General features: G+C 41.9%; 1 protein-coding gene across 2 annotated transcripts in view; it reads left to right on the forward strand.

Moving 5' to 3' along the window:
- LOC126395241 (A-kinase anchor protein 2) overlaps positions 1-27,262 on the forward strand; it is a 108,101-nt gene that overhangs the window by 71,200 nt on the left and 9,639 nt on the right. The gene's annotated exons all lie outside the window — the stretch shown is intronic.

Genomic DNA, 27,262 nt, shown 5'->3' on the forward strand with positions numbered 1-27,262 from the left:
GCTCTCTGATTGTCTCTGGAACGGGACAGAAAACACTCCCGGGACCTCGCGAGCCCTGCATTATTCAGCGCGCGTGCCTACAAAAAAAAAAAACGAGAGACAGAGAGAGAGAGGGGAGAGAGGAAGAGGAGGGGGAGGAGGAGGAAAGCGCCGGTTGGAAAAGCTGGCGCGTAAAAGGAGCTCAATGTCATCCCAGTCAGAGCCTGCCGTTACCGTTATTACAGTGCTGAGCTCGCGCGCATCCGGTCCTCCACTTCTTTTTCTGTCCGTTTGTTTCTCTAACGTCCCGCCGGCCGGTGCTGCAGCAGCTGCGTTCACGTCACCTCGGTAAATGTTGAAGATAAAAGACTAAGGAACAAAAAAGAGGAAGAAGTCGCGGTCAGCAGGTCGCCGTTAAAACCTAATCCCGGTTATTAACCGTTAGTCGGTCCGGTAAGGAGCTCCGGGGGATCAGCGCTTTGATACACATCTTCCTCCACACAGGTAGACTGAATTAAAACAAAATAATGCTCAAGTTTACATGTGAAAGAAACTCTTATTTAAGGGTAGTAAGTGAAAGTGTCATGGTAGCTAAGGTGGCAGGTGTGTGTGTGTGCCAGTTTGGGCTATTTTTTGCATGTTTCTTTGCAAGTGTGTGTGTGTGCTGGTGAACAGAGACACAGCCTGTAATTACACTGATTGGCTTTAAAGTGGCGAGGACACAGGATACTGCACCCTCCTCTCCTGAGAGGGAGACAGAGACATCCAAAGGAGGTTAGTGGACCAGACTGCTTGCTGCAGTAGTCTCTGTTTCTCCCTTTGTGCTCCTCCTCCTCCTCCTCTGCATCACTTTAACCTACATATAGACAAGAAATGACCTTAACCTGGTTTTCATCACTCTCATACTGAATGACTTGACAGGCAGAGAGAAGATCTTGTGGTGTTATGTCCCTCACTAGCTGGATTTCTGCTGAATATCTTCTGGTTAAGTTACCCATCCCTCATCATGTAGAGTTCATTTGGCATCACTTGTAAGCTGCTCCTTCTCCTGTAAAAACCCTTGATAAAACCCCAACACATGGCCAAATGGCAGTGCACACCATTCTAGCCCCACCCCTACTGCAAAACCACTCATTTTGAATAGTGTTAACATTTTAAAAACGTGTTAAAAAAAAAAGTAGAGGCGGACTCGAATGTGCTGGTGTGTCACGCAGTAGGAGTAGCTGGTCAAACCAAAGACAGAGCTGGCACGTGTTCAGAGCAAACCACCCGGAGCCAGACTTCATTTGTTTGCTCCAGATTCGCTTGTGGTGAGTTTTCAGTCTCTTTTCTTTGCCTGTAGCTGTTGCCAAGCAACTTGCGATTCTTTGATTGCAGACTTTGACAATGTTCGACGAGGGGATGGACATTGCCGTGCTGGGTGTAATCGGCCGATGGGTCATTGGATTCCCTTTCTGTGGAGCTCAGTGTTAAAGTTATTTGTTGGTAATAACCCATGTTGGGTCACGTGATGAAATCGAGTGTGAGTGACAACCTTTCTGAAAAATGCTTTCTTACCTAAGATGAAGAAACTGTTGGGAAAAACAACTTCCCTTGACCTGTTTTCCATCACTTCCGATCCTGCTGATTGATTTTACTTCACTGTAGAGTTAGTGACATTTTGATTAAATGCAGCTGACCACGTCAATACCGAAGGGGCGATGCAGGGTCCAGAAAATCAAGTCTGTTTCCTTGAGCGTTCTCGCAATTGCTTTGAAAAGAGATGTGCTCGTTTCTAGTTTGTCTCAGACTTGACAGATTTTATTTATTTTGCACAGTTTGCACAGCAGTGGCTTTAAGACGGGCAAACACATCCACCTGGCGAGAAGAAGCGAGGAAGCAAAGGCAGCATCAGAATGGTAGCGCCAGATCAGTTTCATCTCATCTTTTTAATGATTATGTCTCATTAAAGGTCGGTTTGTCGGAGCATCTACAAAATTAGGTCCATGACATTCAAAACTGAGGGGTAAACAAAGTTGTGGTGGAGTTTTTATTGTCTACACTCTATTTAGAGCAGCTCATCATCCGCGTTCACTTTTTGTTTGGTCACCATTTGAAATTACCAGCTGATTCTGGAAAAAGCCAAGCAGCAAACTGCCAATTCAGACACAGCGTTTGCCAATACCTCTGCTCGGCCAGGGGAGAGAAAAATCACAGCCAGCTCTCCGTTTGATTATATAGTCAATGACGGGAGGTACCTGCCACACGCTGAATGTCCCACTGAGACAGTCAGTGCCTGTTAGCTCAAGGTTTCTGTGTGTTTGTGCAGTGTGTGTGTGTGTCTGTGTCTGGTGGAAGTACATTTTCTGTCCCCGCCCCGCTCAGCACCGTGGACTGTGAGAACACTGACAGGAACAACAAAGTTATCAATGATGTCTTCTTCCTCCGAACCTCTCCCTCTTCCCAGAATGCACACACACACACACACACAAACACACACATAATCACAGGTTATATAACAGCTGTGTGGTAGATGATGCTGAAGCTTGGTGAGCCAAGAGCACACAGGAGGTGGAAATGGGTATGAAGGAGAGACGGGATGAGAGAGGCCGGCGTGATGACAAGAAACAATGAGTACAAGGGGAGATAAAGGGTGGTGCAGGTGTGTGTGTGTGTGTGTGTGTGTGTGTGTGTGTGTCAGGGGCAGGTGGAGCTGTGAATGTAAGCCGAGTGAAGGGAGCGTGACGGACGGAGGTGGAGGAGGGTGCTAGTAGGAAGTCTGTTCAGCCTCACACAGCTCAAAGTGTTGTTGACATTAACTGGCCGATGGCCTTTCAATGGCTGATCTGTTGATGGGCCCCCGCTGGCTGTCTTCCAGGAAGAGAGTGATACTCCGCCTTGTGTTATTGGATGAAGTCCCAAACATTACAGTCAAATCAGCGCTGGTCAGATGGACGCTAATATCATTGATACACAATTGTGGTATGTTTTGACACTGTGGGTGTGTGGTATGCTGTCACGTCTCAGTTTACAGATGTCATGTGTGTGTTATCAGCTGATAATGAGTAGAAAAAACGGATAGAGGAAGAAAAAAAAAGCTGTTGGTGGTGTTGGTGTTTGTGATTGGAAATCATGTGAGTGCCCCTGAGGCCAGCTGTTAAAATGAGCCTTGAAAATGGCTTCAAACAAAGCCTCCTCATGTTTGTGCATGTCTGAAGTAGCAGGAATTTTAAGTGGTTCTTTTGGCTGTGAATAACACGTTGTGGCTATTTTGGATTGTCCTGTGGGAATGGATGACAGCTGAAAGTGATGAAGGGACTCAGTCGTTTCTGTTGTGGTTTAGTACTCATATCTTCTTTCATAATACAGCAGAAGGAAGTCGCATTGACACAGTAAAAGAAGAGCCAAATTGAAGAGACGAAGGTACGTTTCAAGAGTATCTTTGTCATAATCTCAAACAGCTAAAAATTTGGGTTCTTTAAAAGGAAGCCAATGATCATGTCAGAGGAAAAGGTAATGTACAATAATGGTTTCCTCCTAATTGATTGGTACAAGTGCTGTAACTAAGACTAAAAGGTTGCTATATGGTAGGTTTGGTATTGCCTGAAAATCAAAATGAGTCCCCATTAGAATTGGGCTGGTGTAAAACTTTTCAAACTGCTTTAATATTAAGAGCTAGACAGGACTTGAATCAGCAGTTGCTCCCAAGTAGAACATAATGACACGTGTCCTAACAGCAAACAAGCGTCCCTCTATTACCACATTGCATTGCCTAACATCGGAGCTTTTTGTCCACATTAAATATGCGCTTCTGTGATGTCATGCAAACCAACCACATAGGCTAAGCTTATCAGCTGTGCGCTCAAGATCAGACTGGATATGTAACCACTTACAAGATGGGTGAGGAGCCTCTTTGCTATCTTACTGTGTTTGTAACATCACTTTTAAAACATAAAACCCATTTTGTCTTGTGATATGTACTGGAAAATGACATAAAATGTAGCCAACAGCAAGTAGCCTAGCGTGTTATTAGCGATGGTCATTTACCTTAGCAGAAACTTTCAGCTCATTGGTGAACTCCCTCAAGCACGCTGACACCTGTGTTGGTTTTTTGTAGTAAAATAAGGCAGGCTGTTGTCCTAAAGTGTACACACGTTTTCCTACGCAAAGTGGTGCACCCAAATTTATACGTATTTGACAGATTTTGAAAGGCTGCAATCACCTGAACAATGCGCTGATGGGAGTAAACAAGGAAGCAGTCCCGATTGGTATTGTAACTAGGCATGTTGGGGCGGTGGATAGTGTCACCAAAACCCTGAATTTTCCCCGGGACTTTCTGCTGGAAACGTGTTCAGAACCGTGACGACTTTTAGTCATTTTAAGGTATGTCCTCAGTTCAATTAAATTTTATTTATAACGCCCAATTTCACAAATCACAATTTGCCTCAGAGGGCTTTACAGCATACAACACACCCTCTGTCCTTGGACCCTCACAGCGGATAAGGAACAACTCCCCCCAAAACCCCTTTAACAGGAAAAAAAATGGTAGAAACCTCAATCCATATGACAAAATCATCCATAAAGACAGGGAGAGGCATGTTTCCACCATGTTTCCTTTCCTAAACCTAACCACAGTAAATTCACATGCCTAAACCTCAACACACCCAAACATGTTTCTTTTCCAAACCCTAACCACAGCAACTTTACTTACCTAAACCTAACCTATGTAATTTACGTAATTACATAACTGTATGTCTAAGGATGTAACATTGTTCGTTGGGTGCTGATTCATAGGATATCATGCACACTGTTACACACTGCGTGTGCATTTTCTTTGATATCATACAAACCCATTATGAGAAAACATTAAAAAAGGAGGTATCATGTAGATAATCGTCCATTGTGGCGCTTTCAAAGCGAGCAACAGGTAGCCTATGAATAGAAACAGGGCATCTGACAAAAGTTCAGCTCTAAATTGCGTACTGCGTCGCTTGCAGCCAGTTAGGACACCACTTTCGTTGGCTTCAAATCCAAAATGTTGCCACATTGGTGCAGTTTTAGTTTTCTCCTGTCGTCTCCCCAAAAAACACATGAACTCTCTCGCAAACAAACACGGTGTTGCATTAATCAAAGCTCGAGCAGCCCACCTTGTTTTACTTCATTATTCAGTCTAATTTCATGTTTATAATGTCTGATCACTCAGAATGACTGAAATCCATCTTGACTCCTTTAAATTATTTTCACTTGACACAGAAGCAGTAGTTGAGCAGTTAACTCATTGCTATTCATGGCAGGCAAAGACATATGTCAACGCACTTTAGAGCTGCATTAATTTCTCAGTTTTTGTTTGGAAGTCATTCTGGCTCTGGCACAAGAAGATCTTCATTCTTAATCCTGCTTTAAAAGCTCTGATTGGCTCAGCTAAACTATTTTGTTTAGTGTATCCACCATAGAGGAACAAGGGTTTTTGCCGCCATCTTATTCTGAGACTCTGTGCAGCCACTTTGAAAATAACAATGAAAGAAAAATGTCTGAATCAAGCACCTAGCAAGGTCAAAGAGTCGTTTTTTTTGTCACATTCCATCTTCTATCAAAGTATTTTGTCCCGTGTTTTGGTATTTGTGTTCCAGAGAGGAAGAGAACTGAAGGGATGCAGGAAACGCAACAATACAACCCAGCCATGTGATGGCCACCATTACACAACCCCCGGCCACCCACTATTGTCTGCAACATCCACCGGCTATTGTTGTGCTGTGCAACAGAAGTCATTCATTTAACACAAAGCGAAGCACAAACCACCTGCTAGCATGAATACTGTGTTTACAACAAAGACACACAGACAATGAAAAGGCAGCAAAAATACAGGGAGCAGGACAGAATTAAGAAAGCCTGCCTTTGAACAGAACATTCCTAACTTTTAAAACTACATTAATTGGCGTATATTTTCCTCACAGATGCAGAGAGAGCTGAATGGATTTCATTTTTTCTCCCAAGAGTTTGATGAAATAGAAGGCTGAGTATTTATCTGTTGTTCCGGGAAATCAGGAGGGAGGTTGACCATTAATGTCAGGCCTTCATCTCATAACATGGTGCTGTGTTTTCGTGGTGAGAAGCTGCAGATGTCTCTTTATCAAATTCCAGCGTTAGACTGGAATGTAAGAATGCCGTTTGGGCTTTACATGTTACAGTGTGTGAGGGGTGCTCGGAGTGCTGTTGTCGGTGTGGGTACTGTAATTTCTTATCCTTGTGAGAGGCCAGCCGAGCCGTGGACCCTCAAAGCTGGGGCATTTTTAGGAAATGAGGTCACTCTGGACAACTGTTCTTCAAAGGGGTTCAAGAATGTTGATTCATGGTTGAGGTTCAACCATCTGCTTAGTATCTTGTCCATGGGAAGTGACTCACAACTATCAAAGAATGGAGGACATGATCCGTAGCATTTTTATCCACTTCTAGTTTCTCTAGCTTCGGGAAAAATCTTCCTTTGGGATGAGGCAGACAGATTTTCAGGCAGTAGAGCAGGATTGAAAAGATAGTCCTGAGGAGACCTCCGGGGTGCAGCTTTCACTTTTTCCAACTGTAAAAACTCTCTTCAGTTACTGCTGCTGTCATGATCACAACTGCTCTCACAGCCAGATAAAATAAAGCCAAGGATGTTCCTGCGGGTTGTTTGTTTTAGGAGAATATAATACAACAAATCAGCCAGTGAATCAGAAGAAGATAAGGTGACTGGTGTAAGAGAAGGAACACCAAACAGTACATTACAACACTTCATCACGAAATAACTCCTGGAATGTGTCGAACTTCAAAAGCTGTGTAGCAGAATCTGGGGAGTTTTCCTTAAAGGTTAACAAAAGGTTAGTGCTTGGATTTTGGGTTAAGATCATAGCTAGGCCATTTAAGGCTTGTAAAGGTGAAATGATAAGGGTTAAAGGGACAGTTCGACCCAATATCAAAAATATATATTTTTCCCTTTTAGTTTAGTTTAGTTTAGTTTAGTTTAGTTTATTTCTTCGGATGTTGGACAAGTAAAATAGAATACATTCAAATAGAATACATTCATTTGAAAATATAAATGAAGAGAGAAAAGGAAAAAAAGAAAAGAAAATGCAAATGGAAATACAAATCCTATCATGACGCCCCTTTTAGAAAACTATACATTTTTTTTTTTTTTGTATATAATTTTTGAGTCCATATGTCCGAAAAAAGAGGATAGGGAGAAGCATTAAGCTTGTCGTGCCCTACCCCTAGTTTATACCCCTGACCAGTTAATATTTAAAGTTATATAAGCAGCATACTAACTTTAGATTTGAGCTTAGATGGCAAAGAACATTGGTAATGCATCTGTATAGATGCTTTAATATGATACATAACAATATCAAATTCTACAGTTTGGTGTATGCAGTGTAACTTGATATGGTAAAGTAATTAATTAGATCATTTCCCCTTCTACTTCATCTCTATACCTGTTGAGAATTGATTGTTTAAGTCTGTTTTTGAATTGAATGATGTTTTTGCTCTGTTTCACTGCTTCCTCTAGCCCATTCCATAAGGTTACACCATAGGAGGAGATACTCATTATTTTAAGGGTTGTATGCATTACAGGTTTTTTAAAGTTCAGTGGTCCCCTGAGGTTGCACCCCCCCTCCTTTTCCATAAATTTATTTTGTACAGTACCAGGTAGTTGATTGTATCTTGCTTTGTACATAACTTGCAAAACTTTAAACGTAACCAAATCAGTGAACTTCAAAATATGTGATTCCAGAAACAATCTGTGTGTATGGTCCCGATACCCTGTGTTGTGTATCACCCTTAGGGCTCTTTTTTGTAGTGTAATGATTGAGTTTGTTGTTGTCTTATATGTATTGCCCCAAACCTCTGAACAGTAGTGCAGGTATGGGAGGATCATTGCACAGTACAGTGTGCGCAGTGATTGGGGATTGAGAATATGTTTTACCTTATTTATTACTGAGATGTTCCTTGCCATCTCAGCCCTGACATACTCTATATGGGGTTCCCAGCAGAGCTTATGGTCTAAAATCACACCTAAGAATTTGGTTTCATATACTCTTTCTATTTCAATGTAATCTACTATCAGCTTGATGTCTATTATGTTCTTACAATTTCCAAAGACCATACATTTTGTTTTATTTAAGTTTACCCATTTATCATTCTAGATTGTTTTGGTGTGAGTTGCCGGGTGTTGGACATATCTGCCGTGGAGATGTCTGCCTTTTCTTTAGTGTAATGGAACTAGATAGCACTCAGCTTGTGGTGCTCAAAGCGCCAAAAAACTATATTTGAAAAACTCAACAGCAACGTCTCTTTCCAGAAATCATGACCCGGTTACTCAAGATAATCCACATACTTTGTTGTGAGCAGTTTCATGTAGGAACTATTTTCTTTGTAGTGAGCTACACCCACCCAGGCGGAAGGAAGCGTGCATCTACTCATGTACAAGAGGCTATTGCTTGTGACAGCTCAGATGTAAACATAAACAGCGTTCTCCTCAGTTGAGCTGGAATGTTAGCTAGCTAGGTGCTAGGTGAGCTAGCAGTAGATGCACGCTTCCTTCTGTGTGGTGATACAGTTGGCAGGAGCTATTTTATTTGTATTGAGCTACACCCGCCAACTGTATCACCACGCAGCAGGAAGCGTGCATCTACTCATGGACAAAAGGCTTGTGACATCATGAGATATAAACATTAATTGTGTCCTCTTGTAATGAGCTGTAATGTTAGCTTGCTCAGGGGGGCTTGGTGAGCTAGCAGTTGATGCACACTTCCTTCTGCACAATGATACAGTTGGCAGGTGTAATGCAGTAGAAAGAAAATAGTTCCTACATGAACTGCTCACAACAAGGTCTGTGGATTATCTTGAGTAACTGGGTCAGGATTTCTGGAAAGAGACATCGCTGTTGAGTGTTTTTAAATGTATTTTTTTGGCGCCTTTAGCACCACAGTGCCATCTAGTTCCATTATAATCAGAAAAAGCAGACATCTTTATGGCTGTCTCCAACAGTCTCCAACTCACACCAAAACAATCTAGACTGATAAACAGCACTATAGCTAAGAGGAAAAATAAGTATTTTTTGATTTTGGGGTCATCTGTCCTTTCAATAATTGATTTTAATTATAGTATATTGAAGGAGGCAGAAAGTAGGTTAAAGTAGCTTATAACAACCTTGATACTTACATTGTTACTTTGAAAACGTTTACTTGTTCTTGAGTAACTTTTAAGAAAAATTGAAATCACGATTATGCAAACAATCATGCGGCGCACGTGATGACTTATTTACACCACGGCATGTCATTTCTGTCTCCACATGGTCGCGCGTTTACAATTCTCCTCTGCTCGCACACACACACACACACACACACACACACACAGACCAACCACACAGACAACCTCGCTCTCCCTCTGCCATTTTCCGCATGCTGTTTTTGAAATCTTTGGCGATCACCTGCCCCTCAAATTATTCAATTTCACCTATTTGACTGGCCCGTGGAGTGAATAGAGGAGAGGAGAGGAGAGGAGGGGGCAGTATTGCGCACGCGCGGCTTCCGGGTGCATTTGATTTGCAACATAAGACAACAAGAGTAAACTGACAAGAAGCGTATAATCGTTTTATGTCGATTATTTTGTTTTCATAATCGTTGAAAGCCCAAATCGTAATCTAGATTAAATTTCAATTAATCGAGCAGCCCTACTTTCTCCAATTTTATATTTGAATGTATTTTGTGTTGTAGGAGTCTTGGCAGCAAAGAGACAGTGGTTATATATACAGTAATACTGTACTGTACATCATATATTCAGCCCTAGCCTTGCTAGTATGAGCAAACAATACCTAACCTTGGATTGAGTTGCAAGGACTGCACCACAATGTGTAGTAATCAGTTCATGCCGATACACTACTTCAACTTTAAATATATTTGTAGACTAATCTAGACAACTTAGAGCAATGATAGTTAAAAAGATAATCAATCTAAATCTAAACAATCTAATCTAAATTGATATAGCTCTACAGGTAAGAGGAAACATATGGGTTTTTGATGTGGGGGTGAACTGTCCTTTAAGTGTTTAGTTGAACCAAGTCAATGGACAACCTTCTTAAGTTTTGTTTAACAAACTTCATGTTTGTTATGTGATTTGTACTCATTTGGCTGACATGCACTTCAGGAATTTATTGGGAGGGAATCAGCTGAGACATTTTGTTTATGCAGTAGTAAGATGTAGACAAGCAGAGGCAGGAATAAATACAATTTGTAGATGATCTGCAGGTCTTATTTCAGGTCATGTCGTCCTAACCCTCTCTTGTGTGTTCGCTCTCTATGAATACATATAAATATCTTTATTTTTACTCAGAATGGTGGTGACCACAAAATGGTTGCTGCCGTATTTCAGAGTTCCTCTGAATCCGTGGTATTGCTTTGAGAACCAATTGAAATTATCAGGCTCGGACATGTTTGCTGTCACCAGGCTGCATTCTTCCTGTGTGTAGCCTCCTTCCTCCTGCTGTCTAAATACTGCAGGCTAATGAGCCAGTTTCCGGAAATAGACAGGTGATTAACACACTGCTCCTCTCAGTATGAGGCAGAGCAGAGCTAGTTAATGCTATAAGCTAACAGTGGGAAGAGATCCAGTCTCTTAGGATAACAGTGTTAATATGCTGGGTGTGATGGTTGGGAATAAGCTCGTGTTAGAGGTCTTTAATGAATCTTTTATGTGCTGCTCAGGCAGGCTCAGCTATAGCCAAGCAGCATCAAAACATATGGATGGGATGTTATTTCTTCAGAGGGTTCAAATCTTTAACATGATCAGCTATACCAAAGATGAGTACACTGGTGATGGATAATGGGGTCCGAAATGGTTTCTAGTCACCATATTAGCAATGTTGTATTGTTGGGGACTAGCTTTCTTTTTGTTTTACGTGACAGTTGACACTTGAACACCTTTTCATCAGAACTGCTTATTTTCAACTATTAAAATTCAATTTAGAGCTGTTATTACAAAGCATGCAAGTGTTTGCGTGCAATCGAAGTGTGTTGCCTTTGACAAATTATGTTATCCAGTCAGCGACATGTGGTGATAACAAGTCAGCTAATTAGCTAGCATGCCTGGGTTTGTTTTTAGGACATAGATCCATCAAGCTTTCTAAACATAGCTAGACGTGATGAGTGTGACTGAGTGTTGTAATGCAAGTCACTAATCTAATCTCTCTCCACTCAGCCAGTGCATTTAAGGCCATGCTAACTTTGAGCTGCTGATTTGAGCTAATTGTTGGCACCATAAAATCAGCACTTCTGTGTGGTTCCTGTCAGGGCACGTGTGATTGGCTGATGATGCAGGTTGACATACTGTTGCATAGAAAACAGGCGAAAGGCAGAAGCAGCACGCGTGTTCAATCATTTCTTGGAAACTGAAATGAAATCCAGCAACCAGTCCAGAAATTTTTGTGTGAAACTGAAAAACAATAAAGCCACTTTGCATTTATTATACACTAATGGCTTATTTTCACTCACATAAAATCCACAAAAAAGCTTACATGTTTGCGTCCTTGACCACAGATCTTAATTTTATTCAGAACGTTAAACCCTTTGGCCCGTTAGCCTCACTGTGTGGTCTCTGCACTGAGAGTCCTGTGGGACAAAATACTAAAATGGGCTGCTTCATGCTGGGAAAGGATTACAATTATATGCTCGGTGGCTTTTTCTTCACTCACACACACACACACACACACACACACTGAGAAACAGGCACATCCTCGAAAACCTCAAACTCAGCCGTCCATGTGTCCCCCCTCCTCCTCTGGTGAAGATTTGTTCCCTCGTGTCCGTCCGTAGGTTATTTCCTGCACGATCATCCTGTTGAATTCGATTAATTCAAGGCTCATCTTTTGTCCTTTTAGTTTCACTTTTGAGATGACCTGAAAGATCTGTTTGGGAAGTCCAGAATAGATGAACTAGAGAAGTGCTGTTTTTGTTGCCTGTGAGACTGGAAACATCACTGTCACTGCAGGGTGGTGTATTGAAATGGTTGCGGTCATTGAATTGTCATGTTCAATGTGTGCGTGATGTGATATGGAACAAAGTAAATGCTAGTTGACAGCAAGCTCTGTGTCAGGCTGAACAGACAGCAGGAGAGAGCTGGACTGTTACATAACCAAGGCGTGCTAAAAAAAAAAAAAAAAAAGTTATTGGCACTTTGTCTTTCAGGAAATTCCCAGGAAGTTTGTTTTTTGCCCGTGACATTTTCTTGTTCCTACTGTAAGTGTACAATCATACCTAGTATTACAGAAAGAGATGTTTTCAGCATAGATTCAATAGAATTTAACACTAAGTTTATCTAAACAATTGCATTACTAAGGCCAGGTTTTAGTGTGAGTCCTTCAGAACTAAATAGCAAATGCAAAGGGTGTATTTTAAATACCATTTGACTTTCAGAATAACCAGATAAAAGTGTACCCTTAATCCCTTACAATATACTTACATACAGTATATACATATTTTCATAAAACAATATGTAACCTTGGAACCTATCTGCTGTCGGTCTGACGACAATAAGCCTCTGGGGGCAACAGCTAACATTTCGGGGGTTCTGGTATACTGGTATAGCCAGCGGATCTCCAGGCCAATACTTTCCCTTCTTTGTGCCAGTCATAAGGCGAATCTCTATGAACAGATATGTGCATATAAATGCAGATACCTTTTTAAAAAGCTAAATCATCGTCAGACAGTTGCCATGGGGAAGATGTGTGAATGAGAGTGCATTCCACAACATGTTCTGCCTCATTTGCTCTCCATACGGACTGTTTACCTACCAACAAAACATGATTGGTCAATACTACTCAGGCTACAAACTATGAACCCGAAATCGTGGGTAGTCCACACCAAAACTGGTGCGTGGGTTTAGGGCTGCACCAATGCCATTCATTGAATGTTTAAAAAGTAAAGCCCCGATCACACAGAAAGCACCTTTTTATTTTATTTTTTTTTAATTGAATGCCACTACCAGTTCTTATTGTTGCTAGGCAACCACCCCATCACGTCCTTATACTAGCCTTCCTGTGTAATCAATGTGCCATTTTTTCCCCAGTAATTAGTGTCTAGTTCCTAAAATGTTCAGGCAGAGGGTACTTGCTGTAGCTTTGGTTGAGGGTGAGAGTCTGTTAGCAAGTAGTTTGTTGGGCACAAGGAAACAGAGATCTGTGTGGGTACATGAGACCCTGAAAAAGTGGATGGGTCATGGGGAGTACCACCAGTTGGTCCAGGAGCTTCCCCTCGATGATGGACGTTTCCAGGCATATTTTGGGATGACTGGGAGGCAGTTTGACAACCTGCTGTCTATCGTCAGGCCATATAGCTCTGCGTATCCAGCAACTGCTACCACCAGTTTCTCCTCCATTGTTTACCAACTGTAAACTTGTTGTCGTGGCCACCACAGAAGGCCCGCCTCTCAAGTCATCCGATTGGACAATGGGAAAAAAGATGACGAGAAAAGAACAATGCTGATTTATCTACAGATGAACTGTAGGCTGGTGAAGTGGTATCCTTTTCAGCGACATCTGTCACTGCTGCCACAACAAATCCTCCATTGGGATGTTTCACTGTGGACACCTTAATATGCCATTCTGATAGACAGCGCCCAACCCTAATTAATATGCAGATATCTGTTTGTAGAGATGAGACAATATGTGACAAGGTTATTTGATGGTATACCCTGTGCAATATTGCACATAATCTATAGTCACAGCTCTGCAGGCCTCTGTAATACCAAACCACATTCCTCCTCATTTACTGTAAGAGGTCTGGTCCATTTCGTTGATTAGATGGTAATCAAATTAACTTATTACACGTCATGGTTTTATAGCTGTTTCTTGGTTCCTGCTGGCACACTCAGTAAATTACTCGTGATAAAATTATTTTTATGCAGTCATTTGTTTCATGTAATTAATGTCTTAGCTACATTACTGTGTATAAGCAGCGTAATACAGCGAACTGTGATTGTTGCCAAATGAGTGTTTAAGGTGATCAGGATGACCTCTACTATGCACGGGGGTCTTGAACAGAGCATATTCTGCAGCAATGACTGACTCACTGTATATTAACTGTCACATAATACACTTACAGTGCACCATTTCACCAGGCAACGCGCCCAGCAAAGTACAGTTTGTTTTACTGTCACAGTATGAAATATTATCACAGACCTAGGCTCCAGTTATAAAAAGCAATACAGTCAGTGCCTGTACTCAGTCCAAGACATAACTAATAATGGATAGCTGTTCAGTGTTACTGCTAGACTGTGCTTTGTTAGTGCTGCACTTGTGCTCCGAGTGTTAATCTGGCTCTCTGTCCTGTGCTCAGAGAGTGGTCACACTCTTTGACTACAGACCTTTCTGGTTAAGAAGAGTCCTCCATCTGCGAGCGTGTAAGTGTGTGTGTGGAGTGTAGCATTAGTATTCAGCCTCGAGAGTCTCACTGAAGCGCCTGTCGGGCCCTTTGTTGTTGTTTCATGGAGGGGTCTTAGGGGGGTCTGGGGCTGTGGGTGAGTGGTGTCATGAGAGGCTTGGAAAGGGACACAAATAGCTGCCATGAGTCCAGACATGCAGCGCATTCCTCTGTAACACTCAAAACTCAAAAGGCTCTTTAACATGATCCCAGTCTGGTTGTTGTTTCAAGCTCTCTGGCGATGGGTAGGTGAGAATCGCATTCAATGTAATTCTTTTGCAGTGCTTCAATATGCTGTCACTGTGGCTGTGTGTCTGTGGATGAAGCTGAGTGGAGATGCACAGTGGACTCACAGGCCTTATTGCACTAGTGCTTCTTAAACAGGGATGGACATTGCTTTATTGATTTTGTACTATTTACGCCTCAGAAAGCCCTCTTGTGGGTTTGTGGATTTTGTTTTAATGCTGCTAACAGCTAACCACCAATTAGATTAAGCTGGCTCATAAATATTTCACTTTAAAAATATAAAATAAAGGGCAAATTAGCCAGTTTCCAAACACAATGAAGGAGGAATGCACCGACTGTGAAATTCTGGGCCAGTACCAATATGAATGCTTCAAATAACAATTCTTGCTGATAGCTGGTATGGATGTTTTTTGTTGTTGTTGTTGTTTATGTTGTTTTTGTTGCTATGTATTCCCCCTTTTATACCATGGAAACAAGAAAATCTTCATTATAAAAAATAACAATTGCTTCAAAAGCCTATTTACCGTATATAATATATCATAATTCTCTTTCTAATATCTATTTTATATTGCTGTGAAAACATCACCAAATTTCTCCCTCAAACAGTTATTCAAGTTTCTTACCCAAAACAAAATTTTACAAGATTACATTTCACAAAAGACATCATGAGTCATCAAAGTGACCTTAGAGCTTCATCATTCTTTCATTTTTCCATAACTACTTATCCTGTCAGGGTTGCGGGGAGGCTGGAGCCTATCCCAGCTGACATTGGGCGAGAGGCAGGGTACACCCTGGACAGGTCACAGACTATCACAGGGCTGACACATAGAGACAGACAACCATTCACACTCACATTCACACTTACGGACAATTTAGAGTCACCAATTAACCTGCATGTTTTTGACCTGTGGGAGGAAGCCGGAGTACCCAGAGAAAACCCACGCTGACACAGGGAGAACATACAAACTCCGTACAGAAAGGCTCCTCCACCCTGGGTTCAAACCAGAAACCCACTTGCTTTGAGGTGACAATCCCAACCAACGCTAATCATAGAGCTTGAATGCATCATAATGTAACTCCATGCAACTTCCATCAGCAGTTAGTTGCGTACACCAGCTGCTGAAAGCTAACGTTAATTAGCTCTCCTCCTGCTGATGTCAACAAAGATTTGTTTTTCACAATATAGCATCGTCAGGAAAAAACTAGGGTGCATCCTCTGTCGTATTATTGTGAGTTTACAGCGTCCTTCCTTCCTGAAGGCGTCCCAGGAAAGATCTCTGTTAATCCCAAACACGTTTTCTATTTTCCCTGGGATGATGGGACGCTGTTAGTCTCGAGCCCTGCTTTTTAACCTGCAGAAAGCTGATGTGGCACGACAGAAAAACATCGTCCATTTTCCCATAGGCCGATAGCAGTCAGCAAGGCAAATATTTGGTTTTCGATAGCGATTATTATTTTGTGTTGACTTGGCTGTTTTTGCATTTCAGACTTATTTTGCCAAATGCCCACAAAGACCTTCACAGCATGTTCCTTGTCATCTGATATTGTGTGTGTTTTCTTGTGCAGGTGGCCTCTAGTTTTTGGTTTATTTCCTGTGTTGAGTGCCATTTCCATGGATACAAGTTAGCGCAGCTTCCTGGTTTCCTGTTTAGATAACCTGCGAGCTTCGATAGGCTTTTATCCAATCAGTTGCTTCCTTTACTTTGCGGCATCATTTGTCTTAAAGTGGTCACCACCCATCTTTGAATACATTGTCACTGTTGCCTCCAGCAAGACTTGAGTGTTTTTAAAAATAACTGTATGAGACCGAGGGATCCAAGAGGGCGTTGCCCTTCAACTGCAGGCATTGCTGGACTCAGCAAGTGGCAGCGTTTTTGTGAAAGGGGTTGCTTTTCTGATAGGATTTTACAGTGTGGAAAAGTCCTTGTACAATGTCCATTGTTGAATTTGATTCAGACATTGTATCAGTTAGGCTGTACAAACTGACACTTTACTCCTCAACTCAGACATTATTATAAACCCTTCCCTCCTGTTCTGTAATGTCAGATGTCAGAAGTATTTACAAAAATCAGTTTTTAAGATAGTGCAGTCACAGAATCGTGCTTCATTTTAAGGCTCGTAATGCTCCATTTAAACCCATTTTATTACATGAAGAGAAATGAAGCATTTCAAAACCCCAACGCCACATCATTTCTTTTAATTTCCTCAAACTGCTCAAACCACCTTTCTCTTTATTAATCATTCAACACTTAGTTTTAACAAGGCTAAGGATGTCTCATCCCATGTTGATGTTGGCATTGTGAATATTTGGCTGGGCTATGTGTGGTTGTAAAGTGGTTGTTCGCAGACTTAAAGGAATGCTTTGAAAACCTATATTTTCAACATCAAACACTCGCCTTTAGGCTTTAAAGGGGACTCTGACAAAATTCCAAGCTTTCTCCTTTCTGATGGAAGGCATAATATGATATTTTCTGCTCTCAAAATATGGAATTTTTGAAGCTTAAGGTTACATGCAAAACCTGTTTTGAATTATTGAAGGTAAGGCCCCGGTCAGACATAAAGCATTTTGCAGGTTGCAAAACTGCCTTGTTTTTTTTTTTTATTATTTATTTTTGTGAAATGCCACTTGTGAAAAAAATATGCTTGCTGCACCTTTTTATTGTTGCCAGGCAGCCAGGGACTCACCTCCTTATTTTAACTTTCCCATAAATAATCTATCGTTTATTTTTTTATTTAAGTTACGTGACAGTAATTAGTATCTAGTTCCTAAAATGTTCAGGCAGAGGGTACTTTCTGTAGCTCTGGTTGAGGGTGAGAGGCTGTCAGAAAATAGTTTTTTGGGCACAGGGAAACAGAGATCAGTGTGGGTACATGAGACCCTAAGAAAGAGGGTGGGTCATGGGGAGTACCACCAGTTGGTCCAGGAGCTTCGCAACACTAATGGCTGTTTCCAGGCATATTTTAGGATGATTCTGGGGCAGTTTGACAACCTGATGTCTATCGACAGGCCGTATAGCACTGGGTATCCACCAGTTCCTCCTCCATTGTTTGCTAACTGTAAACTTGTTTTTGTGACCACCACAGAGGGCCCGCCTCTCAAATTATCCGATTGGACAATGGGAAAAAAGATAACGAAAAAGAGATAACGTAGAGCATTTTTCCGCTCTGAGTTGAAGTTTTTTCAGCTCGAGGAGTTCAAAGCGATCCGGCAAAAATGAGAGGTGAGTTGCAAAGCAAAAACAGTGAGCAAAAAGCTTCATTCTCATTAAAAACAATTACAAAAAGCTGCCTCCAGCTGCTAAAATGCTTTCTGTGTGATCTGAACTGAACAACTGAATGTGGTGTTTCAGTCCAAAATGTGTCAAATAATGACACAAGAGACCAATGAAATACTGCCTCTGTGTCTTTAAACATGCCTCTGTTTGACTTGTAATGCAAAGTAAGTGCAAAATCGATGACATGCACTAATTACTAAAATAATAAATGTGATTTCCGTGGTACGTGATGCAGACAATTTGGTTTCTTAAATCTCCTGTATTTGCTTGTACTGTTCACTGAGCAGGCATCCATGGACATTTGTGTGTTTCTGACATGCTGCGATGGTTAAGTGTGTCATCCGTTGAGTTTCTGATCAATTAACTTTCATGATATAAGACTGCTGTGGGCACTACTCTTTATTGATTGGATAGCGTTGACCCAGATACATGCTAACACATGTAGACTCATGCACATGCATAAACTGTCACACACTCCTGCTGTATCTTTTTCCTTTGTCTTTTATCTCCTCTCTTTTCATCATTCACAGCCTGTCTGTTAGCTAACCGACAGCTTTTTTTCTTCTATAAATCACCAGCACTGGCAGAATGACCATCACAAGTCTCTTTGTGTGTTACAACCCCAGCAGGGATTGAACTCCCCAGCGCATACGCAATAATTGGGTTACTGTCCCAATTTTCTGTGACCGATTTCTCTTCATCATATGGCTCAGAGTTATTCTTAGCCTGGGAACTCACCAGGATGTTGTGATTTGTCATTTTAAATAGGGGCACCTAAAAGGGACAGTGGTAGGAATTTGCTTGAGTGGCACAGTGTGCATTTAATTTCTGTTTTTTATCAATAATGTTAATTAGATTACATTCACAGTTGGTTAGCAGGGAGAGTTATCACACTATGACAGGATGCTCAGCTGTTAATGGGCACACACTGGCTTTTGCTTTTGCCTTCCTTTGCAGCTACAAAGCAGGATGACCTCTCTGACCTCTAGACCACCCTGCTGTTCTCAGCACTATCACCTGATTTCGAATCAGTTTTCAGTTAGATAAATAATGTCAGGGTCATTAAAGATAAAGTTAAAAAGTCAAAGAGAAGTTGTGCTTGATCTAACTCATATTTTGTTGTACAATTATGAGAGAAAGAAGGTTTAAAAGGTGATATTTCAGCTCTGGTATTCAAAGAAGATCAAAATCCCTCCATGCGTACAACACCTGGCTCAGTTTCTCGTCGCTACAAGGTCAACTATTCACTGTAGTGAAGAGGCAGCTAGCTAATTAGAGCAAACATAATGCCCAGGAAAGAGGCAGTATATCATTCTGTCAAATAATTCAGTAAAACCACTTTGTCTTTGCTCATTTGGCTTTTTAAAAATGAACTTTTATCACCCTAATTGCTGACTTGCATTCTGACATCAGTACCTCTCTCGTAGCACCGTCCTCCATCATTTAGCAGCTGCTAACACAATATTGCTAATTGCTCTTGTAAATTCGAGGAAAGTGTTTCCAGTGCGTCTTGATGTGGCGCTTGTGGGCAGGGAAAGTGAACCGTGACTCATGTCCGCTCTGGTTTCCACAGGCCTGATCCTATGACCCAACAGGTACACACCCACAGGACGCCAGTACGGATGAGTAGAATAAGAGTGACCCTGAGAGCTAAAGATTTTATTTTTGGGATTGAAGTCACCAAGAACTGACTGTTTTAAGCTAAATAATGATGAATAAATAATGTCTTCCATCAAGTTTTATTTTGTCATGGTGGACAAGCCTCTGAAGACTAGCCTGCTGCATGTAAAGCTTCACTAGAATAATTACTCCACTAATAATTAAATGCTTTGTATGCAGGATGAGGCAGCAGCTTTTATTTAATTTAACTTTTATTAAAAGGTGACCAGTACATCACTCTAATTCTCATATGGGACTGAGTCAACACTCCCATTCTGATGATGACAGAAGAAAATCCCATTACTCCCCTTATCACCTCCTCCGCCTTTCTTCAGTCATCATCTCTTCATCATCGCCTCTCCGCCTGCCTCCTTCTCTAAGTCCCTTCAGATTTTGACTGGAGCTGTAGGTTAAAGTGGCCAAGAGACATAGGGAAAGAGAGGGCTTGGTCTTACACAGGAAGGGAGGAGTGGGGAGCCACAGGGTGGATGTTTTTGGTCTGTGTGTGTGTGTTTGTACGAGGGCCGGCACAGAAGGGGTCTTTGTGGGTGAGGGCATCTGGAGAAACACACACACACACACACATACACACACAGTCAGCCCATGACATCACAGCTTACCGAGCAGCCGGCAGGAATGTTACTGAGAAAGGAGAGGCTTTGTGGAGGAGAGGAAAGAGACGGGAGGGGAGGAAAAGGAGGAGAAGAAGAGGAGGAAAAGGCTTGGCCAGGGAAAAGTCCGGCACTCCCACTATCTGGAACAGGACGGACCGAGGCTGGACTGAACTGAACAGAGCTAAAAGGGAAAACGGATTATTTTAAAGGAGTCACGTACATGGATGGTAGAAATTGCTGAAATATTACAAAACTAAAGGGAGCTCTAAAAATGACACCATGGAGTGACAGATATCACTGACATAGACTACTTGTAAGAGCAGCAGGTGAGTACCAGCCCTGTTCTGGTGTCTGGGGTTGTATGGCAATTTTGTTTTGCTATTTAAGGTATTTTTATGTGAAATATTAAGTACAGAGGACAAACTGGAGCTGGAATACTGTAAAGGTAAAAGAGGATGAAGTGTCAGTGTTAGATTAAGTATTGATGTCAAAGTTGAGACTGTTGTTGTGGCAAAGGTTATCCAGATGTTACAGCCCAATATTGCGAGAACGGATCTGCACACTTTGGCACTTCTGGCCACATGTTTATGCCAACTTTCACCCAGCCCACCTGTCTTGATAACGCTCGCCAGTTACTCACTGTGTGTCAATTTCGCCACGCTCCGTTTGTCAGTGACGTACCACCACCCTTATTCCGCACCTCCAAACTGCCTTAAGTGGAGAAGTCATGAATAAGTGCCAGGTAGCACTGTTTGGCCTGGGTTGGCTGTTTGGATATGCAAACACCATGCTAAAGCAGCTGCAGGCTCCAGTTACTACACGGGATCATGTTTAGCCAGGAAACAGAGCCAGGAACGCTGACTGCACTGGGTTACACAGGAGCTTAGTGTGTGTGCATGTGTGTCCGAGGACGTACATCGCCAGGCTTTCATTTTGACGTTTGCCACGGTGGAAGCCTGTGACGTGATAATAATGGCACAGAAAATGGTTCTGGGAGAGATGTCAAGATGGTGTGTTTACTTCCCGCCGGGGGAGTATGGGGGTGTATTCATATTCTGGTAAACCCCCCAGCGTCCCAGGCATCCAGCTCAGTGTGTATTTTTTTTAGTGTGTGTGTGTTTATGTGTGTGTGTGTGATTTTTGTGCATCACAGTCAGAGCAAAAGCATTTCCAGATGTGATAGGAATGGCGACAGGCGGAGAATGAGACAGTTACAGTTGGCTGACTCAGATAGACTCATGAGTGTATTACTATACTAGTCATGACTTTCCATTGAATTCAGTAATTCCTATTTATAATAAGCTTAACGGGAGTAGAGAGTAGGATTTAATGGCACCTAGATGGCAGATTGCAACCAGCTGAAATGTCTCCCATGTGCTAAGCTTGAGCTCCAGGTTAGGATTCCCTTAGTGTTCATTATTCAGGAAGTTTTTACCAGGAGCCAAATTATCTGTAGAGGTCCTTTCCTCCCCAAAACAAACGAACCTTGTGTTTGGTAAAAACACCAAATAAAGCACTTTAGTTAAAGAAAACTTTCATTCCATTTGCAGTATTATATTTGGCAGTATGGCTCTGTACTAGGGCCTCTCTGCCTTTCCTTGGGCCTATGCAGAAAGCCTCTTCCACGTATCTATGTGGAAAGCATAAGGTGGAGAGAGCACAACTCTCTGCCCTTCCACGTGCAGATGAAGAAAGCCTGAGGCAGAGAGCAGCCCTCCCTGCCCTTCCGTGCGCCTACATGGAAAGCCTAAGGCAAGGAAAACAACAGTAGACAGGCTAGAGCAGTTTAAATAGGGCGCCCTGATTGAGATTAGCCAATTGGTTGCGTAGAAAGGAATGATGTGATCTATGTCTCCCCTAAATAGATCCATGAATTAGGTAAGTCTGGTAAAATGTCTTTGCTTTGTTGGATTTTCCTTAACTTTCTAAGACTTTTTTGGCAAAAGCCGAAGGGCAAACACAGCTGACACATCATGGTGGTGAGGGTGTGGGACTGTTATGACTATTAACACTATTTTTCATTCATGTAACTGTTGCACTGACATTTACGTATGTTTACATGCTAAGGGAAACTTACTTGCTGTTCCAAGAGAAATAAAACATTCAGGTGTCTCAGACATTCAAATAAACCCCAAAGAACTTAAGCTTTTCATTACAGCTACATGATTTCTCTCTGCACTTACACACACTCACACACACTCTTTGCTGCCTTGGCTGGCCAGGCAGGGTGTACAGTGTCCCTCATCACAAGTATTAGAGTCCAAGCCTTGAGGACAGCGAGTTATGCCTGGAATGTCAGCTCACCTCAATGGGAAACACACACACGTGAATACACACCTCTGATACAAATACACACACTTGAAAGACCACACTCACAGTGTCATGCCCTGCCGCACAACTACAGTCACACACACACACTCCCTTTATTGTGTGTGTGGCAGAATAACATTGCATATGAGACATTCCTGTACTATAGCACTGTTTTCCTGAGGCAGTAACAGGATATCCTCCCCCTCTGTACTGTCCTGCCCGCTGGACACACACTCCCACACACACACACACACATTCCTGCACATGCACTCACATACACATGCAGTACAATGGGTCAAATGTAGCCAGACAGAAGACCTTGTCTGTGTGAGTGTTACCATAGAAGTGACATCTGGTTCTCACATGGTTGCTAATGTCATTAAGTCGGTGAAAAATCATTTGACTTTTTGAGTGTGGGAGAGTGTGAGGAAAACAAAGGAAGTCGACAAGAAACTTGAGATGAAAGTAATGTTCAATGTTAATCTAATGCGGTTAAAGAAAGAATTCCCTTTGCTGAAGGTAAAAGTTGATAAAGTAGCTTGTGGCTAACTAACAGTATGATTATTTGTCCCAAAATAATTCTATTGATGTGTGGGTCTGTCATTTCTGAGATGCTGTTTCTGGACACTTTTCCACTTCACACCCAGAGATTACCTGTCTGTCAAACAGCAGGCAATCATGTATTCTTTCTTCTTTTCTGGGTCTTCTTAGTGTTCAATTTATAGGTCCACCACTTTGGTACAGACTGAAATATCCCAACAAGTACTGGGTGAATTGACATTGTATTTTGTAAGGACATTGATGGTGGCCAGAAGATGAAAGGTCCTTGGTCAGTTCCTTATCTTTTGACATATTTACAGTGGCATATGTATTTATGCTGCATTCCAATTACCTCAGAGGTCAGCGGTGGGAATGACATGACAGCCTAGTTGACCACATTCCAGTTTAATTAGTTTCAAAACCAAGATGTCTTTAGCAATACCAGTTCTAGCAAGGTTAGCCATTGTTAGCCAATACATTTATTTTGCATGTATTTTGCACATCCAAATACTCGAGCCACATGTCTACAGATGGACGTTGGACAGGACTGTATGTACGACTGTTTTAATGAGACAAAAATAAGACAGAAGTGCTAATAAACATATATATTTTTACAGCTTTAACTGCTGTTGGAGGGTTGGTGAGGTTGCTGCAACTTTCAGAATTGGAAATCCGACTTCAGGGGGTGTTCCAGTTGATATATCTGACTGGGAACTTGGAAATTCCAACCCTCCAGTGCAAATGGACCACACCATTAATTTTGTCCCCTGAGTTTTGCTTTAGCACCATCCCAAGTTTGCCATGAATTTCCTTTAAATCTTGCATGGGTTGCTGTAGAATCTGTGACACACAGTCATATCCTCCTCAGCATAAATTGTAATCGCTTTGGGGATGTCTTAACTTTTGATCTGGTGCCTCCATCAAATCAAAAATTCAACTTGTCTAATGCTTTGGTTCATGACAAAATACCTGCAAAACTAACATTAACAACAACTAACATTCCTATCAGCTGTACTTAGTGTTTAATGCAAACTAGAAAATGTGAGCATGCTAACACACAGATCTAAAATGATAGTCATAGTAAGTCTGCTTGGCATCGTCAATATCATTGTCATGGTGAGCCGGTTGGCATGCTGATGTAAGCATTTAGCTCAAACCTCTACTGTCCCAAAGTACAGCCTCACAGAGCTACTGTTTGTTCACGGATGCTTTCAGACCTAGAGTTGTCTTGCTTTGGTCCGAATCAGGGACTAATTTTGTTACAACGCTGCATAATTGCCTAGAGTTGGTTCGTGTTCTCACGGCAGCATTTACAAGCGGACCAGATCAAATGCTTTGCGCGAGACAGCTGCTCTTGATTGGTCAGAATTTCCATGTGAGAAAAATCCAGGAAGTAAAGCAAACGTTGAAGAAGAGTACACTTGCAAGATAAATGTGACACTTTCTAATGTCACAATGGAGGGACAACTACGCAGGTTGATTTTAGCGCTGCTCATCGTGGACTATATTGCTGTCATTGTTCATTTTAGTCAAACCATACAGTTTGAAAACGAGGCGCGGCTCCAACTAGAAAACAATGTTTTGATGCATTGGATGTGCTGAATGTGCATATTAAGGCAGTACAGGAGGAGGTGCACATTAATAATCCTCCAGGACTGTAACATGCTCATGTTTAACCCAAACAATGTGTCATGTGACTGCAGTTGGTTCAGATCGAGGTTGGAACACGTTCTCACCACAAATGAACCGCACCAGAGTTCGTTTGTAACCGGACTGAGACCACCTCTTCAAGAAGGTCTCGGCCTGGTTGTTTTGGTGTGATTGATGTGTTCACACCTGCCCAAACGAGCTGCACGTAGGGGGCAAACGAACTTGAGTTTAATTGAACCGACCCAAACTTCAGACACCAAGTAGCAAAATGGATGTTCTATTACACCAAAATGTCCTAGACTCTGACATCAGCAGACCTGAATTGAAAATCTGTGAGGTATCTCTTTAAGAGAATGTCTTCATTCTGATTTATATATGCCACAGACAGTATGAGACAGTATGAGCATGTGACTGAGCCAGATGGGTCAACAAAATACCCTCAGAGAATGTTTTTTTTTCTCTCAGTAGAAACAGGAGACATGAGGATAGCAGGGAAGAGGAGAGTGTTGCTTCAGTCAAGACAGGAGAAGGCTTTTTGAGGAGAGGCAGGGTGTTATTATCACCATGTGACTTCAGTGACCACTGTTTCTCTCACTTAAACACTCACAGAGAAGAGAGAGGAAGAAAATGGTGCGAAAAGAGCAGTAAAGAGGGAAACGGGATGAGGGGGAGAAGAGAAGAGGAGTAGTTAACGGAACAAAATGATCCAGATGAAGGCTAGGCCACCCTTTTTGTGTTGGTACAAAGTCTGGCTGAAATATGCCACTGAATTCGGCAGATACACCTCACGCTGAGAGTTGAAATTAGTAGAAATTTCCATGAATATCATTAAATAGCGGTTTAGTAGAGTGTCTAAGAGAGGGTACAAAGCAAAGACTTCCTCTTTACGGCTGTGTGTGCTTTAACTGAACACTCAACCAATTCACTGAAGTGGTCCTCATTAAATCCCCACGCACACACTCGTATGTTACAAAGACGGGGGGTCAACAGCCCCTCGCGGAAGTAAACACATCCTGGGAATAGAGGTGTGCTTGGTACAAGGCAGTAAAACAGAAAGCCAATAGAGTATTTGTTAGCGGCCTGTGTAGAAAGAGACAGGAGTCTGTAAGTGTAGCTTCTTGCTAACAGTGGATCTGGAATGTGTCGGGTGGATGATTCACAAAAGCAGAAGGTCAAAAGGTTTGATCCCTGAATGCCAATGTGTCTACCAATGTGTCCTTTACACAAGTCACACACACACATTCACACCCAGGTGGCGGAGACTACCATGTAGGTCAGGAACGATAACCATTCACACGCACACATGCATTTGGAATTTGGGGTTGCCCAAGGACACTTCAACACAAACTGTAGGGCTTGAACTATGGACCCTCTGATTATTTGACATGCCAAATGCCCCCCAAAATTCCTTCCACAAGTTAATGAGGCAGTAAAATATGGGTTTAAATTTGTGTATTTTAGAAAATGATAAATGTAACTTTTTAAAATCAGAATTTAATTCTCAAAATGTAGGAAAAAAAGGTAGTCAAAGTACCCCCCAAAGAACCCCTGATGATTCATGTAACATCACAGTATTGCGTTAATTTGTGGTTATTGCTCCAGCGATGATATAAGAATTATATTGAGTAGCTGTATTAACTCATATCCCTCAATATGATTACATCATAATGCATGCAGTGCATTACGGTACGTTTAAATTCATTTCGAGGATCATTTGATTACATACCTATTTCATCATCCAGCAGTTATACCTTCAGTTTCTACAGGCTGTGTGTCTGACTTGGCAGGGAAATTTTGGTTTCGGAAGATACATTCCGTCCTATCACAACAACTCCTGATGATGTGGCCTTGAGCCAGGCACTTCATCCAAAAACACACCACTGACGCCGCTCTGTGAACAGCTGAGGTCAGGAAGGTACAGGGAGTGGAAGTGTGTATAACAGCAAATATGAAGATATCAAAACTGCAGAACCTGGACTATCTGACAACTCTCTTGCTCGTGATACACGTCAGACGAACATTATGCCGAACCATCATTATGTGACAGTGTCAAGTGATGACGTCGAACTCAGATCCTTAGATAAAAAAGATAAAAGCTGTTTGATCAATACATACTGTGAGCAGGAACATACAGTTTTGGTACTCTTCACCCACAGTTGTAAAAGCTAAAGATACCTCCTTGACGCTTTCTCTTCTTGAATATTCATTTCTTAAAAACCTATTGCATTGATAACCTGCCATCCCACCTGCCAATCTGGCTGATTAATAGAGTATTACATAAAATCTAAGGCAGGAAGAGTTGCTGTATTTTAATTAAATGCCAGGTATTCAGCACACTGATTCATTTACAGAACCATGAAGGTCTTTGAACAAAAATAGAGTAGTTACAGTACTAAAGAAGGTTGTCATGTTTCTGGTCTGTTGTAAGGCAGTAGAGTGGGAGTTGGTGCCCCCAAGTGGTGGGAAGCAGTCAGCACACAGCCCTGCTGCTGCTGCTGCTGCTGCTGCTGCAGAGGTTTAACTTACACGTCTGCTGCAATGCAGACAGATTTATATGTGTGATGTG

The sequence above is a fragment of the Epinephelus moara genome, chromosome 9 (assembly GCF_006386435.1).
Source record: "Epinephelus moara isolate mb chromosome 9, YSFRI_EMoa_1.0, whole genome shotgun sequence".
Classification (NCBI taxonomy): Eukaryota; Metazoa; Chordata; class Actinopteri; order Perciformes; family Serranidae; genus Epinephelus; species Epinephelus moara.